Source organism: Phyllostomus discolor, chromosome 6 (assembly GCF_004126475.2).
Source record: "Phyllostomus discolor isolate MPI-MPIP mPhyDis1 chromosome 6, mPhyDis1.pri.v3, whole genome shotgun sequence".
NCBI lineage: Eukaryota > Metazoa > Chordata > Mammalia > Chiroptera > Phyllostomidae > Phyllostomus > Phyllostomus discolor.
The window spans coordinates 33,370,175-33,386,523 of NC_040908.2; the positions used below are offsets into that span (position 1 = coordinate 33,370,175).

Consider the following 16,349-nt stretch of genomic DNA (forward strand, 5'->3'; position numbering starts at 1 on the left):
ATTCGCATATAACAAACTTCACCCATTCGGATGCTGTAATTCCATAGGTTTAACAAATGTCTACAGATGTGTATCTGCTATCCTATACAAGATATAGGATATTTTCATTATACAAAAAGTCATTTATACATAACATTTTCCCTTCACCCTTGTCCTCTAGCTGCCACTGATCAGCTTTTTATCAATACAGATTTGCTTTTTTTCAGAATTTCATATAATCTGAGTCATACAGAAAATAGTTTTAGTTTTTTATTTGTTTGACATAGCACAAAGTTTCTAAGCTTCATGCATGTTTTGCAGGAGTTATTGCAATGTCTCTTTAACTGAGAAGGACTATGCCTAAAGACAAGCATCCAATTAATAAGCTTATACCATACTTAGCTAATGACTAATAGAATGTCCCTCACCAATTAATTAATTGGGAAGGCAGGATTTTTCTAAGCACTAACCATACCTTCTGTTTATGATATGTTTACACTAATCTCTAATGCAAATTCAGTGACATACTATATTTGTCATTACAATCCAGCTTCAGCAGAGTGAGAGCTTAAGGAAGGATTTGTGATGTCAGAGAAGCTTCCAAAACAAAAATTCTTGTTCTTACAAAAATTCATCATAGGCTTTTCATGAGAACTTTCTTCAAAAGCGAAATAAGCCTGTCAGAGAAAGACAAGTACCATATGATTTCACTTATATGTGGAATCTAATGAACAAAATCAACTAACAAAATTAAAACAGACTCATAAATTATGAACAGACTGACAGCTGGCAGAGGGGAGGGGGGTCATGGGGCTAGGTGAAAAAGGTAAAGAGATTAAGAAAAAAAGAAAACTTCAGACACAGACAACAGCTCATTGATTACCAGAAGGGGAGCGGGGGTGAGGAAGGTAGAAGAGGGTAGGGGGCGATATATGGTGATGGAAGGACACTTGACTTGGGGTGGCGAACACACAATACAATATACAGATGATGTACTATAGAACTGTACACCTGAAACCTATATACTATTTACTACCAATGTCACCCCAGTAAATTCAATAAAAAATTTGAAATGAATCAAAATAGGTTCTTGAATTAGCAATACAGTAATCCAGTGTAATATGTAAATAACTTTTTTAAGAAATTAATTTTCCTGTCCTGGCTGGTGTGGCTCAGTTGGTTGGCCATCATCCTGCAAAGAGAAAAGTTTCTGGTTCAGTTCCCATTCAGGGCACATGCTTGAGTTGCAGGCCAGTCCCCAGGTGGGGAGAATGCAAGAGGCAAACACTGTTTGTCTCGCACATCGATATTTCTCTCCATTTCTTTCTCCCTCCCTTCCCACCTCTCTAAAGATAAACAAATACAATCTTTTAAGAGAAGAGGCTAATTTCCCACGTAGATGAAGTTTATTAGTTTAACCAGAGCCATAGCTTTACATTTTATTTTTATAAGAATACTTTTATATTACATTATATACTTGCTTGCTTTTAGAGGTATTTCTGGAAGATCATTGAACCTTTTCTTAATAACTATAGTAACTATAATGACTTGCTTTTTTATTCTGTGACATGTCATTGGCATTTTCTTTTGATTTTTATTTATTTCCTCTGTTCCTCTTACTTTCATTAGTAGCTCTGGGGCCTTTGCCTAGTGCCACTGGAGGACTGCTTGTGGTGTGACCTGGGAAAACAGTGATCACACTTATTTTACTTGTATATTAAGTTAACTTGGACAAAAATATACAAATTACTGGAGTCAGTATTAGGTGGTTAATAAAGTTAAAATAGACATACCACCTGAGTTAGCAACATTTACGTGCTGCAATGAAATTTTTCTACATTGTAGTTTCAGCATTGTTCTATTCTTTTAGGTGATATTAAATTGAGTAGAATTTTTACCATTAAGGAATTTATAATTTAATGGGATGAAGAAAGAGAATAATTTAATGATTATAACTAAAAGTGATGCATTCTATCACAATGATATGACCAGGCAAGAGTCTTCAATCCAGGAACTTTAAAACCTGCGTTGCATATACATATATTATAATTGCTATTTAGCAGTTCATAATTTTTGTTTTAGTTTGCATGTTACCTGTCAGTTGTGTTCCAGAGTATTAACATTGCCAGAAAAGTGATTTTTGGGTAAGTTGAATATTACTTCTTATATTATTCAAACCAACATTATTTTTATATTGGCAAAATTTGTTTTATTTTGTGTGGCCTACCAAGATGTCCCTGAATAATATCTATTTCTGTCCTGGAATATAACCTAAAATACTTTTATTAAAATAATTTTACAAAAACATATGCAGGTGTGCAGAAGACAGACAAAATTAACTCACGAATCATTGAATTTTTTTTTAGTAAATAAAATTTTCATAAGCAAAGCATAGCTTAACACTTTGCTTCAGATTATATATAACTGAATAAATTGTTTATATATGTAATACCAGTAATGAGTCATAATAGTAATAATAATATACTTTAAAATATACTTAGAAAAAATATGATTTATAATTAGCTAATAAGATAAGCATCAGGCAAATGCAAATTCACTAACATGGAATGCTCCTATATTAAGTCATGTAATATGATTTTGGAATTCTAGATCTGAATACTAGCTGTTATAAATAATTTTATCATAGATTTATTATACTGTGTATAGGCAATAATATTTTTCATCAAAAACTGCCAATACATTGTCCATACCTATATATAATAGCATTTCTTTACCTCTTCCAATTGTCTCAACAGTTAAATCCTTTTCATAATACATTGAAGTATACTAAACTCAAAAATTTCAAACAATTTCTTTCACAAACAAGCTTATCATAAAAATAGTAAAGATGTTTTGGAAGGGAGAAATCCCGTTATGTATCATTCAAGCTACTGAATCTTGGGCTCCTGTCGTTGATATTGTCTATTTGTTTAATAGCAGCTTATCTTGTATCCTAATTAGTACAGACACATAGCTGTAAATGGTGTTAAATATTATAAAGACCAGGACACAGTGCTTAAGGGCAGATAGCAGGAGGCAGCTACTGAAAACTGAGTAGTGAGTGGGGGCTCCTCTGAGAAAGTGCAATAAGCTGGCATTTAAAGAGTAGAAGTTCGCCACACTAAGATATGAGGAGTGGGGTATGAGGTGGATATGCGGCGTTCGTGGAGCAGAAAGGACTGGCTGCATTTTAGGACTCCCTGGAGGTCCAACATAGCCTGAACATGAAAATAAAGAGCCAGGGAGATGAGTGAAACCATGATATCTGATAAGGCATTTGCATTTATTCCAAGTGAAATGCAAGCAGAGGCATGTGTGATCATGCTGGCATTTTATCAGATAAAGAGACCTCAATGTAAAGGGCTCTGGGACTTTTGGACTGCAGAATGGGCAGTCTTGGAACCAGAGTGGAAGTGAGAAGACCTGTTAGGAGGGTTTTCCAGTCTAGGTCAGAGGTGACAATGCCCTTATTTTTTTTTTTTAAAGTATACCAATCCTGTGTAAAAAGCCCACATTTGGAAGGCTTGAAGTTTTTAAAATACTAGGAAATATGTTAGAAGACTCCTCAAAAAGTATTGATCTGTGTCTCGTTTGATCCCTAATGAATGCTACCTTTACCTCCACTTGCCAATGCTTGGCTTGACACTGGTACTTATCTTGATGTTCCCAATATTATCATATAGGCTTTCTGACTTATATTCATTAAGTGTCTAGTTTTTCTTATGGGTTTTTCCAATTGAATTACTCTTCAAGGCATCAGGCACTGCTTCTTTTAAAGTTCTACTACAGACTTTAGCCAAAATGCACTATGAACAAGAAGGAATGGAAGTGCTTCTTCAGCTTCAGTCTCTTATTTTAGAGAGTGCAACAACCCGTAACTATAAAAAAGGGAGAGCTCATTTATTGAGTGGGGGGAACTTGACTTTTTTAGTTGTGTTCTAGTTTTTCTCATTTTTCCCAATCTAAACGACATAATAGAAAGTATTCTAATAAGATATGTCTGAAATTTTGAGACTAAATGTTCTAGTGATTTACACTTCATTTTCTTTAAGATTTTATTTATTTTTAGAGAGAGGAAGAGGGAAGCAGAAAGAGAGGGAGAGAAACATCAATGTGTGGTTGCCTCTCATGTGCGCCCTACTGGGAACCTGGCATACAACCCAGGCATGTGCCCTGACTGGGAATTGAACCGGTGACCCTTTGGTTAACAGGCTGGTGCTCAATCCACTGAGACACAGCAGCCAGGGTGATATTACACTTCTTTTAAAAGTATTCCCAGCAATGGTGCCTAGGTCCTTAAAAGACTCCATGGATGAGAATATTTTATTTTATAATCAATTCAGTTTTATATTAGCTCCTTTGACTCTGAAAATTGCCCATCTTCACTCACAGCAAATTGATTGTCTAAAGGTCTCAAACTGTCAAATTCAGAGTACACATTAAAACTAAGGATATTTTCTGTAGTTCACCAATCTAATTAACATGATCAGTCAGCTAAGCAAACCATCACACTAGCAAGTCAATTGTTAGGGTCATTTCAGGTATTTTTAGATTAATGTCTTAAATAATATGCAAAAATGATGCTAATATTTAGGAAAACATAATAAAAATTGTAACTGAAGAAAAATAGTCCTGTCAGTTTCATCTCTATAGTCTAACTATGATAAATTTAATCTAGATATGAGCAAATGAATTAATGGAACTTTGGATATGCAATACAAAGGCTAATGAGGATTTTTCCCTTATTTTTTTGGAAGACTATATTATAAGCATTAGAAAGCTATCTTTGTAAATATTCATCTAGGTTTAATTAAGTCTGTTATATTTGAGACAAATCTAAATGTATATTGAACAATACTAATTGATCTAGAAGTTTAGTTTTGCACAACTATCAACTATCATTTCATAATTTTCTATTAGCGCTGCATATACACATGGCTACCGTTTCTACACCAACTGCAGTGGATTAAGTGAGTGAAAATTATTAGAGTAACGTTCAGCTGGTTAGGATGCAAGTTTTGAGATATACCAAGCAGAGTAAGCCTGAACGTGCATAAGCTGCAAAAACTGGGTGTAAGGAGAATCTTAATTTGCCATTGTTAGAACTTGACTTTTTCCCAAACCTGATGTCAAACCTCATATGTCATTTTGGAAAAAGTTTCTATTTTCTGTAGTCATAGTGGCAGTTTCTATGCTAGCCACACTGTTACTGTACTCATGTACGTATTTCCTTAATGAACATGTGTTTCCCTCAGTTTTAATTTCTTCTTGAGACAGCTTTGGCAATTTCTGTTTTCTTTGCCTCCCCGGCACCCACCCTTAGCGCCAGAGCCAGGAGCCTCTGCCTGCACTTTCGTTTCCATCTTACTACGTTGGGAAATTCAGATTGTCCTGCCGCTGAGTTTCCCCGTCAACCCCGCCCATATGGAGAAGAAAGGGTTTTCTTGCCACTCTGCTCCCTGGTCTCTGGATTCCGTTTGCGTTTGGGTTTGATTTGAGGGAATTCTCTTCTTCAGGCAGTCCATTAGGAAGTGTGAACCCAGGGGATCTTCTGCGGGATAATATTAGAGTGCCAAGTGACAGCTGACTGATAGAATACGCTTGTTACCATCATTAATAATTTTGCATCTTGCTGTAGGCAAGCTAATAAATCTCTTAGATTCTTCTTGTGAAATGATCTATTTCTTCTAAGTGTTTAAGTATATTTATGTAAATTTATTTAGAATATTCTCTTATATTTTAACCCCTATTGTGTATGGACATATGTTCCATTTTCAAAAATTTATTATTTAAATGTTATGTTTTCTTAATCACAAATATTTTTAATGACTAAAGTTTTGGATGATCTTTACTTTTTTTTCTTCATTGCATTAATTTCTATTTTTTTAAAAAAATTTAAACTTCTGCCCTGGCTGGCGTAGCTCAGTGGATTGAGCACAGGCTGGGAACCAAAGTGTCCCAGGTTCGATTCCCAGCCAGGGTACATGCCTGGGTCGCAGGCCATAACCCCCAGCAACCGCACATTGAAGTTTCTCTCTCTCTCTCTCTATCTCCCTCCCTTCCCTCTCTAAAAATAAGTAAATAAAATCTTTTAAAAACAATTTAAACTTCTATTTCTGTATATTTTTAGAGTAGATATGGCATTTGCTTTCTGAATTTGTTTTTACTTGAATACATATTTCTCTATGGTTACTTTATTGTTTTTTTTTCTATTACATGTTTTTCAGGTCAGAAAATCATCTAAATATTCCTTAGTAAAATTCAAAGGTCTATATGAAATGATTTTTGTAGTCTTTAACTTCTAAATATTTAATAAATTCCATTACAATTTTATCTTTGACACATAAATTATTTAGAAGTCTTTTCTCAGTTTTCCCATATGTGATGGATGTTCATCTAAGAGGTACTCTTCTATAAAGTAATTTATAATCACTTTTTTTTATTGCTGTGTATGTAGATGCCTGCATTCCAAATAAGAGAAACACTCCTTGTTCACCAGATAGCAGTGAGTTATATCCTCCTTTTGCCCATCATCATTCATATAAAATAGCTCTACCTTGAAGCACAAACAGCATTTAAGCTAAGAAATAAAGGAAGAGTATTTATGATGTGCTATAAATTCCTCAACGATATGACAGACTCACTGAACTTAAAGGGAACACATCTTCTAGTCATTTGCCAATGAGTCTTTTTCAAATACTTTGTTTTTATGATCTGAAGTTTTATATTAAAACAGTAAATTCAAAGGCTGCACATAAATAGGACCTAAATAATCATATTTATTTATTTATCCATTTTCTCATGGAGGGATAATAATATCTACCTTATTGAATTATTATACACACTGAATAAATGTTTGAATGAATAAACAACAGTGTCTGGCCTATAGTAAGCAATAAAAGTGTTATTTAAATAAAAAGCATATCATTATGCATAAAATATTTAGTACCTCTCCTACAAAAAGCTTGTAGGGGAGCCAATCAACTATTTTGTTATAAAAATAAACAGCATAATAAAAATGATTTTTTAATTCAAAAAAGTTTTCATTGAGAAATGGATGTTTTGCTTATTTCATAGAAACCAGGGCTTACGGCAGTTTTGGAACCCAGAAAATATGTAACTGCCATGAAAACTCAGGCACACGTGAGAAAATAGCTGCTTAAAATAAACTGTGTTTTTCCATTGTTTGTAGTCAGTCATGTAGTCAGTCAAACATGATTCTCTGCTGAATGTTTCTAAGTTCTACCACTCTTCTACCATAAGCCACAGAGACGAAACTGGGAAGGTACAGGAGGAGAGGAATATTCTTCGCGCCTGTTAGACTGATCTCAGTGTACACACAGACCTGGGACCCCTTTCTGGCTTCCTTCCTCCTTCTCTTTCAACCCGCATTCATACGATGGACACACAGAAACTTGTCTAATAAAAGAATATTGGAATGCAAAAGGATTGAGAATGAAAGAAAACTCAGAATTGGGAAATAACAAATTAGAATTTGATAAAGATCAAGGGAACAAAAATACTGAGAGATAACTAAAATTCGGATAGCTAAATGGTCTTCAAGTACATCCATGTTTCTTAACTCTCGAAAACACATAAAAATATTCTAATAAAACCTAGTTTAAAATCACAGCTATAAACTGAATCCAGTCACACAACTCTGATGAAATTAGAAAAATATAAAGACATTTAAAGGATACAGATGTAATTTGAGTTTTTCAGAAAATAGAGTTGATGTAAATCATAATTTCATTTTGAAAACTATCTTATTTTTTGTTTCTCTGAGGTGAAGATATCATCATTAAATGTTGACACATATTCTGAGGTAGGTAGGTTGATAGCAGCAGAGTAATTAAGCTAGGAGTATAGATATCAGGATATTTACTAGTGAACATACACTATCCTCTTTTTCTCTCTCCAATGCCTCAAGGAGATATTTTATATTTTTAGATTATAATTTCCTATCTGTAAGTGAGAAGCTTAGACCACTTTATTTTTGTTTTATTAAAACATTCCATGATTCAGTAACACAACCTTCACTTTTTTATTGGAATAAAGTGAGATTATAAAAAAATAACATGGGCACAAAATAATAGAACACTGAATTATTCTAACGAGTTTATTTACTCTTTGGGGAATCATTTGGCTCAATGCAACTTTAACCTATTAATTTGTTTACTTATATCATGAGAGTCACTAAGGGGGAATTGTCTTTATTCTAAATGTGTTGTGATCCCTGGGGGTATCAAAGTTTAGACCCCAAAGAGGTTTAAAAAGCATTATGATGTAACTGGATAATTCTTCAAAATTTGCCTTAAAGAAACATAACAATAGACTATTGAAATCATGCTGAGTCACAATTATTCCAGATAATTTTTTCTAATTCTTGCCTATTGCTCATGTAATCCATAAATTACTACTACTTTAGCCCTCAATGGCAAACTTCATGCTGAGAGGCATATAGGAAAGTTGTTAGAGCTAAGTAAAGTTTCAGTTTCTATGAAGATGTTAATCTCTCTAAGAGGGACAAATGTATCCTCATTTTGATATTTCTGTTTATATTTCAATCTAAGATGATTGCTTCTGGTACAAAAGGAATAATTATCTTTAAATAACTCTAAACAGTGTGCACTAAAGCTGATTATGATGCTTATGACCAGTGTGGCATGGGACCCATTATTGAATCTGTCTGGGAGCAATTTCCTCATGTATAACGTAAGTAGTTCAGTCTAAATGATCACTGTGGTTCCTAAGTGAGTCAAATTTCTGATTCCATTAATGTAATTTAATTGTATCTTAAAAATAATCTGTCCAATCTTGATTGTATTATGTGTTTGGTTAGGTTTTTCGGAATTCTATTGGAATGGAATTTTTTTTGGAATAATGCTATCTGTTTATTCTTTATCATTTTATTTAAGGAGTAAAAGTAAAGTTCCAATAGATTTTAAACTACATGATAATTTCAAGTTTTACATGATGTCATTTGAAAAATAAGGTCAGCTGGGCATACATGATTTTAATTTTCATGGAAGCCTAAAGACAAATATATGTGGTTTAAATTTATACATATGAGCATCATTTAGCTTGGTAATGAAAAATCAAAATTTGAAAAGTAACTTAAACAAGTTTAAAATTTGTCCTCTAGGTGAAGTTCAAAATTAGGTAGTCCAAGAATGATATGGGTGTTCCATCACTGATCAAGGACCTATGCTCTTTTTAGATGCACCATCTTACCTCCTTTGTCTTACATACACAGAATGGGTGCCACAAAGCCAACAATTACATCCACGTCCAGGTTGTAGGGAGGATATAGAACTCAGGGCAAAGTGAATGTGGGTGCCAAAGAAGCCTGTCTTCTTTCCGTTCTTGTCTGGAGGTAATCAGCATGATCTTTTTTATCAATTGGTTTGAATCCTGCCACTTAGACACACTGACTATAGTATAAGCTGAGAAAACATAATATTTCTAGTTTGTGTTTTTATTAATAAGAAAAGAAGGAGAGTAACTCTCCATAGGCAAATATGTCCTGTACCATCCTTTTAATTTAATTCAAATACCTCCCCAAAATAGTAATATGCCTGTGATAGTTTGCCTTTTGTTTCAGTTTGGCTAGGCTAGATTCCAATTATTCAACATTAATCAAATGCTAGGTAAGTGTTATTGTGAAAAGTATTTTGATTAAAGTCCATAATCATTTAAAGTCCATAAAGGACTCATGATTAAAGTCCATAATCAGTTGTCTTTAAGCAAGGGAGCTTATCCTAGGTAATCAGAGTGAACATGATTCAGTCAATGGAAAGGCAATAAGAGTAGAGAGGAAGCTTTCCTAAAGAAAAAATTCTGCCTGTGTTTGCAGCTGAGATTGTGCCACAGGATTCCAGAGCACCCTTCCTGACTTACAAGCACTGGGCTGTTGGGGGTGGGGAGAGGAATTACTTATAAATAAGAAAACAAGGGGGCTTTGGGGACGATGGGAATTTTCTATTTCCCTGCTGTGGTAGTGGACCCAGAACTCTGAGTTTCCTAAAACAAGCCGAACTGTATACCACAAAGACTGAATTTTATAGTATGTAAATTTTTAAAAGTTGATAACAAATATGAGAAAGAATTAAAAGTGAAATACAATTGTAACAAAGAAACCTACTTCTAATGATCAATATAATCACATTGAAGGGGTAGGGTAAGAGAAGAACTAACCTAAGTAAATTTGAAAAACAATATTTTACCTGCATATCACAAGGTAAAAGACAAAAAACTATGTACAAATACTGCATTCTTGTTAGTATTTTTTTAATGCACAGCCATATGGATGAGCAGTTCTGAAACTACTTTATGTGAATACTGTGGTTGAAGAAGTAAGTAAATATGGTGTACATAATGAGCGCATCAGCTCTCAGTGTTAAAGGAAATTTATAGCTAAGGAAAGTGGGAAGCTAGGCTGCACCTTGTGGTGTTTGATTTTGAGGCATTAGTATGAACGTGCACTGGAAAAATATATACACAGTTAGATAAATACAGAAAAATATAGAAGGGTGAAGGGTGTGTATTCATGGATTAGTGCGCATAATATATTTCCTACCTCTGTCTAGAGGGACTGGAAGCTGTGGCCCTTCTCCTCACACTATTCTAGAAGCTGTAATGTCCATCTTTCAGCCACTGGAAATAGCCTCTCTTTCTCCCACCTAAGAGTCTTTGAACAGCTTGGGCCCATTCCATGCCATTGCTGCCACCCGCCTCTGGAGTGGCCGCTGCCCAGCCTAGGGACCGAGACACTAGTTGTCAGCGGTGTGAGTGAAACCAGAGGTGTACACTGCAGTGAAGATGGAGGGGACTTTGTCCATGTCCGGGGATACAGCATGGGGACACAATCTGCTCCCAGAATGTTACAGCTGTAGCCTCCATTGCCAATATTATAAGAAGTTCTCTTGGAAAGTTGGCTTGGATAAAATGTTGGTGGGTGATATTGGTGATGTAACCATTACTAATGATGGTGCAACCATTACTAATAATGGTGCAACCATCCTGAAGTTTCTGAAGGTAAAACATCCTTCAGCTAAAGTTCTTTGCAAGCCAGCTGATCTGCAAGACAAAACGAGGTGGGAGTTGGAACCATCTCTGTGGTTAATATTGCAGCAGAACTTCTAAAAAATGCAGATGAACTATTCAAATAGAAAATTCATCCCACATCAGTTACTAGTGGCTATCTACTTTCATGCAAGGAAGCAATGTTATATCAGTGAAAATCTAATTATTAACACAGATGAATTAGGAAGAGATTGTCTGATTAATGCTGCTAAGACATCAAGGTCATCCAAAATCATTGAAATAAATGGTGATTTATTCACCAACATGGTAGTAGATGCTGTACTTGCTATAAAATACACAGATGTAAGAGGCCAGCCTTGCTATCCAGTCAATTCCATTAATGTTCTGAAAGCTCACACGAGAAGTCAGATGGAAAGTATGCTCATCAGTGGTTACACACTCAACTGTGTGGTGGAATCCCAGGGCATGCCCAAGAAAATATTTAATGCAAAAATTGCTGGCCTTAACTTCAGCCTGCAGAAAGCAAAAATGACGCTTGGTGTATAGGTGGCTATTACAGACCCCGAAAAACAACCATATTAGACAGAGAGAATCAGATATCACCAAGGAGGAAATCCAGAAGATCCTGGCAACTGGAGCCAATGTTATTCTAATCACTGGTGGAATTGGTGATATGTGTCTCAAGATTTTTGTGGAGGCTGGTGCAATTAGAAGAGTTTTATAAAGGGGCCTTAAACGCATTGCTTAAGCTTCTGGAGCAACTATCCTGTCAACCCTGGCCAATTTGGAAGGCAATGAATCTTTTAAAGCTTCGATGTTAGGACAAGCTAAAGAGGTGGCACAGGAGAAAATTTGTGATGGTGATCAAAAACACTAAAGGTGGTACATCTGCATCGATTATCTTGCATGGGGCAAATGATTTCACGTGTGATGAGACGGAGTGCTCTATACACGATGATCTTTGTGTGGTAAAGAGAATTTTGGGAGTCCAAGTCTGTGGTTCCAGGTGGGGGTGCTGTGGAAGCATCTCTTTCCATATGCCTCAAAAACTATGCAACTAGCATGGGGTCTCGGGAACCGGCTGCTACTGCCAAGTTTGCACAATTTCTTCTGGTTATTCCTAATACCCTGGTAGTTAATGCTGCTCAAGGATCCACTGATCTACTTGCAAAGTTAACAGCTTGTCATAATGAGGCTCAAGTTAACCCAGAACGTAAAAATCTAAAATGGATCAGTCTTGATCTGATTAATGGCAACCCTAAAGACGACAAACAGGCAGAGGTGTTTGAACCAAACATAGTTAAAGTTAAGAGTTTGAAATTTGCAACAGATTTGCAACAATTACCATTCTTCGAATTGATGATCTTATTAAATTACATCCAGAAAGCAAAGATGATAAACACTGAGGTTACGACGACGATGCTGTTCACTCAGAAGACCTTGATAACTAATCTGATTTTGCTCTTATTTATAATAAACACTCTAAGATGTGGCTGTCTTTGTGTATCACTCATTAAAGTACAACAAGCTGCCGTGAAAAAAAAAGAAAAGGAGTCTTTGAACATGTTATTCTTTCTTCCTGATATGTTCTTCCCATCAGTCTTTAAAATAATTGCTCATTATTCAAATATACTTCAATTATGCAGGGATACTTTTTAGCCTCCTCAATAACACTAAATCTCTGTGTCATATACTTTCTAAGTACTTCTCAGAGGCCTGGAACTTCTTAGCTTGCCAAATTCTGCCTTCGCCTGACAAGGCCCCTTCCTAGCACATCATGTTGACAGGGTGGTAGACTCCATCTCATAGGACATTGTACTTCATGCAGATCTTCTCCCTGAAATCATTTCCCACAGACAGAGGTACAGGCATGGCAGGAAGTTGAAGATTTGTTGTCCATCTTTCACACCTGAAATATAAGTTTTGTCTTTGACACTATAATTAGCCATCTATAAGACCTTAGTAGGTTAAGCCACTTCTCCGAAGTTTCACAGTCTCATGTGTTAGAAGAGGTGGTTGGTTTGCACAGTCCCACCGATCTTCACTACAATAGCCTGCCAGATGCTAATGAGCTGTAAAGAATTGTTAGTAAGTTATTTGTCCCTCAAAACATTGTAATTAGAGTGCTATATCATTGGCTGTAGAACACTTGGGGCTTTATAAAGATGAAGCATTCCAGTAATGCCAAGTAGTTCTGTGGTTGTAAAATTTTATTATGATTATAAAAATGAAAGTGCGGGTTTATAGAGTATTGGTATATATCCTAATGTTCAAACAAAACTGAATTTTGGAATAAAATTATTTTAGTGATATAAAATTTATTACTTGTTTACTTATGCTATCACAAGTGTCTTATTTTCCCATGCTTACAACATTATCCCATAACCACAAAGACAGAGCCGACTATATACCAGGTACTATGACAGATACTGGAAATTCAAAAATAAATGAGATTTCCGCACCCTGCTCTCAAAGCTAATAAACATAAAATATATTATATATGATGATTAATGTAAGCTTAGAGTCTTATGGAAAAAACACAAAATAGCACAACCTCAGGAAAAATTGGTTAAGTTCAAGAAAGGCTTTTAGCAAGAAGTGAAATGTTAAATCCTGAATTAAAAGCCAGATTCTTATTCATATTTTTTCTTTTTCCCAAATCTAGTTATTTACTCCATCTATTTAGGGGAAAATTGCATATATATGGGAAAATTCCCCCACTCGGTTAGAAATAATCCTATGACAATAACTCCAAAGTGTAGTCTCTGTTCTCATTGAAGTCACCGATAGTGGGAGGGACGGAATGTGTAACACAGGAAGGTGGGACCTCTCAGGAATGAGAGTTAGATGAACAAATCAACAATTCACAGTGCATGCAAACAGTTGTTAGGTTACTAGAAGATATCTGTAATTATTGGACGTGTCTTAAGACATGTTGAGGGGATAATGGGGGGATTAATAAATAAATAAATAAAATCTTTAAAAAAAAGACATGTTGGTTAAAACAAAAAAGATTTTTTAAAAGATTTATTTATTTATTTTTAGAGAGGGAAGGGAGGTAGAAAGAGAGAGAGAGAGAGAAACATCAATGTGCGGTTGCTGGGGGCCGTGACCTGCAGCCCAGACATGTGCCCTGGCTGGGAATTGAACCTACGATACTTTGGTTCCCAGCCCGCGCTCAATCCACTGAGCTATGCCAGCCAGGGGAACAAAAAAGATTTTAAATGGAAGTAAATTCATGGACAATAGAAAGGGGAATAAGCATGTAAATGCTCCTTCCATAGTAAGATGATGTCATGGTAAATAGTATATGTTTCTATGAATTAATAACCCAGATTTTTTAATACAGAAAAGTGTGAAATGTCTCAACAATTCATTAGTCTGTGGGGGTATAAAAAGAGACTCATTAAATGAGTACAGAAAAGTAATTTTATTCTCTGTGGCCTCTCAAAGGCATGGTATTATCCCCATGGATAGAAAGGAAGAACTGGTATCCATATTTAAATCATATCTTTATGAGTTTTTCACTTTCTTGTCATTTGATATTCTGGCTATATGAGTTGCATATATTTTTAAAAGTAATTACTCAGATTTAACCATTTGTGATTTGCTTGGAAATGATTTTGTTTTATTTGCCTTTTTATTATTTCATTCATTTAGTTAATAATTTTAACCCCCCTGTACAAAAACTGGTATGAGAAATATGAAAATAACTCAGAAACTTAAAAACATTATGATGATAATGATAATAAAATGTTGCCCACATATTCTACCCTTTACCCCACCCCCACTTTCTCTGCTCAGGGAGGGGATTGCTAATTAATCATAGCACTACTTTTTGAACCCTGATAGAGTTTCTAAAACTCTTCAGCATAGCAGTTCACCACCAGTTAATAATAATTGGTACAAAAAAAGTCAAATTAATTTGCTATTCTTGCTCATGTTAAAGCTAAATAGCATATACTAGAGAGGAAAATTCTCCTTTGCATTGTAATTTTCCCCAGTGATTCCAGTTTAATTAACATAGTACAAATACTTCCCAGGTGCCTTGTAATAGTTCTAATACTAGGCTTTGTCCTGGAGCTTCTGTACAGAAAACTTAAAACACACATATCTAGTTAGAGAGAAAAGATAATGTTCATGTAAAAATAAAAAGAATTAAGTGATATAATGTATGTTACAGATTACTAAATATGTATTCAGAAGGAGTGACCAGTTGGGCTAAATGAATCCAGGAAGGCATCAGGAAAATGGAGGAATCTGGGAAATTTGTGACCATGTTACAATAAAGCCATATTCCTAAAATTAAGTCACTCTGAGAACTGCTTTTACCTAATAGGTGGCAAAAACTGGTCTTAGCAGCTTTCCAAGGTTGCTAACCAAGTTCAGCATTCCAGTTACATTTGCAGAGCCACATTTGCAATGAGTCCCAATGACTGAACTAGAGACGAAATTCAGATATAAAACTCATATATTTTAGGAAGAGTCTACCATGAAGGCTATACTGAGTATTTTCAAAACATGTTAAATTTCTGTTTTGGTGAAAAGAACACTAACATTATGTATTTTCTTAATAGTATGGTTGGAAGCATTTCAAAATCAGACAGATTGTTTATTCTTAAGGGAATTTATTTACACAATGATCTCATAATACAGAATATGAAGAAGTTTTGTGTTTGTTTTTGTTTATAGAACAGAAAAGAAAAATAAACAGCCCATATTTTAAAAAAATAAATGAAAGAACTTACTACTCTGAACCCTAAAGGGCAGACGAAGAATAAAGAAAAGAAGAAAAAACCTACTATGTGCCTGGCATCTTGTGTCAGGGAAGAAAACAGGAGAAACTTACGATCTGCCACATCTGCTACATGTCTGACACTTTAAATTGTACCATCTTATTAATTCAAAAAGATAGACATATTTTATACTAAGTGAAATTGAAATTCCACAGTGTTCTTAACTATATAAAATCCACTATTATTTTCGTTAGACTTTAGATGAGGTATTCACAGATTTAAATTTAGCACCTCACGTTGTTTTGAAATGAATGTGCCTCATGGGTGAAGTGCCACCTTGGCCACCGGCAAGGGATAATTGTTATCGCGGTCGTCAACGGCAGCATCTAGGTAATACTTTCCAGAGAGAAGCTACAAAGAGATCCAGAAAAAAATGTCATAAACAAATAGCAGCTTTGGAAAGGAGTACACTTTGCTGATCATGGATCAATTGGAAGGTTACATAATATCCCTCAAAAATAGTCCTCTTTGACATTCGCCACCCTTAATGCTATTGCTTGCTAGTTTTGCCATATACCAGTTGCTTTC

General features: G+C 35.1%; 1 pseudogene; it reads left to right on the forward strand.

Annotated features, from left to right (window-relative positions):
• Nucleotides 1-10,687: 10,687 nt before the first annotated feature.
• On the forward strand, nucleotides 10,688-12,556 carry LOC114500664 (annotated as a pseudogene).
• The last annotated feature ends 3,793 nt before the right edge of the window (nucleotides 12,557-16,349 follow it).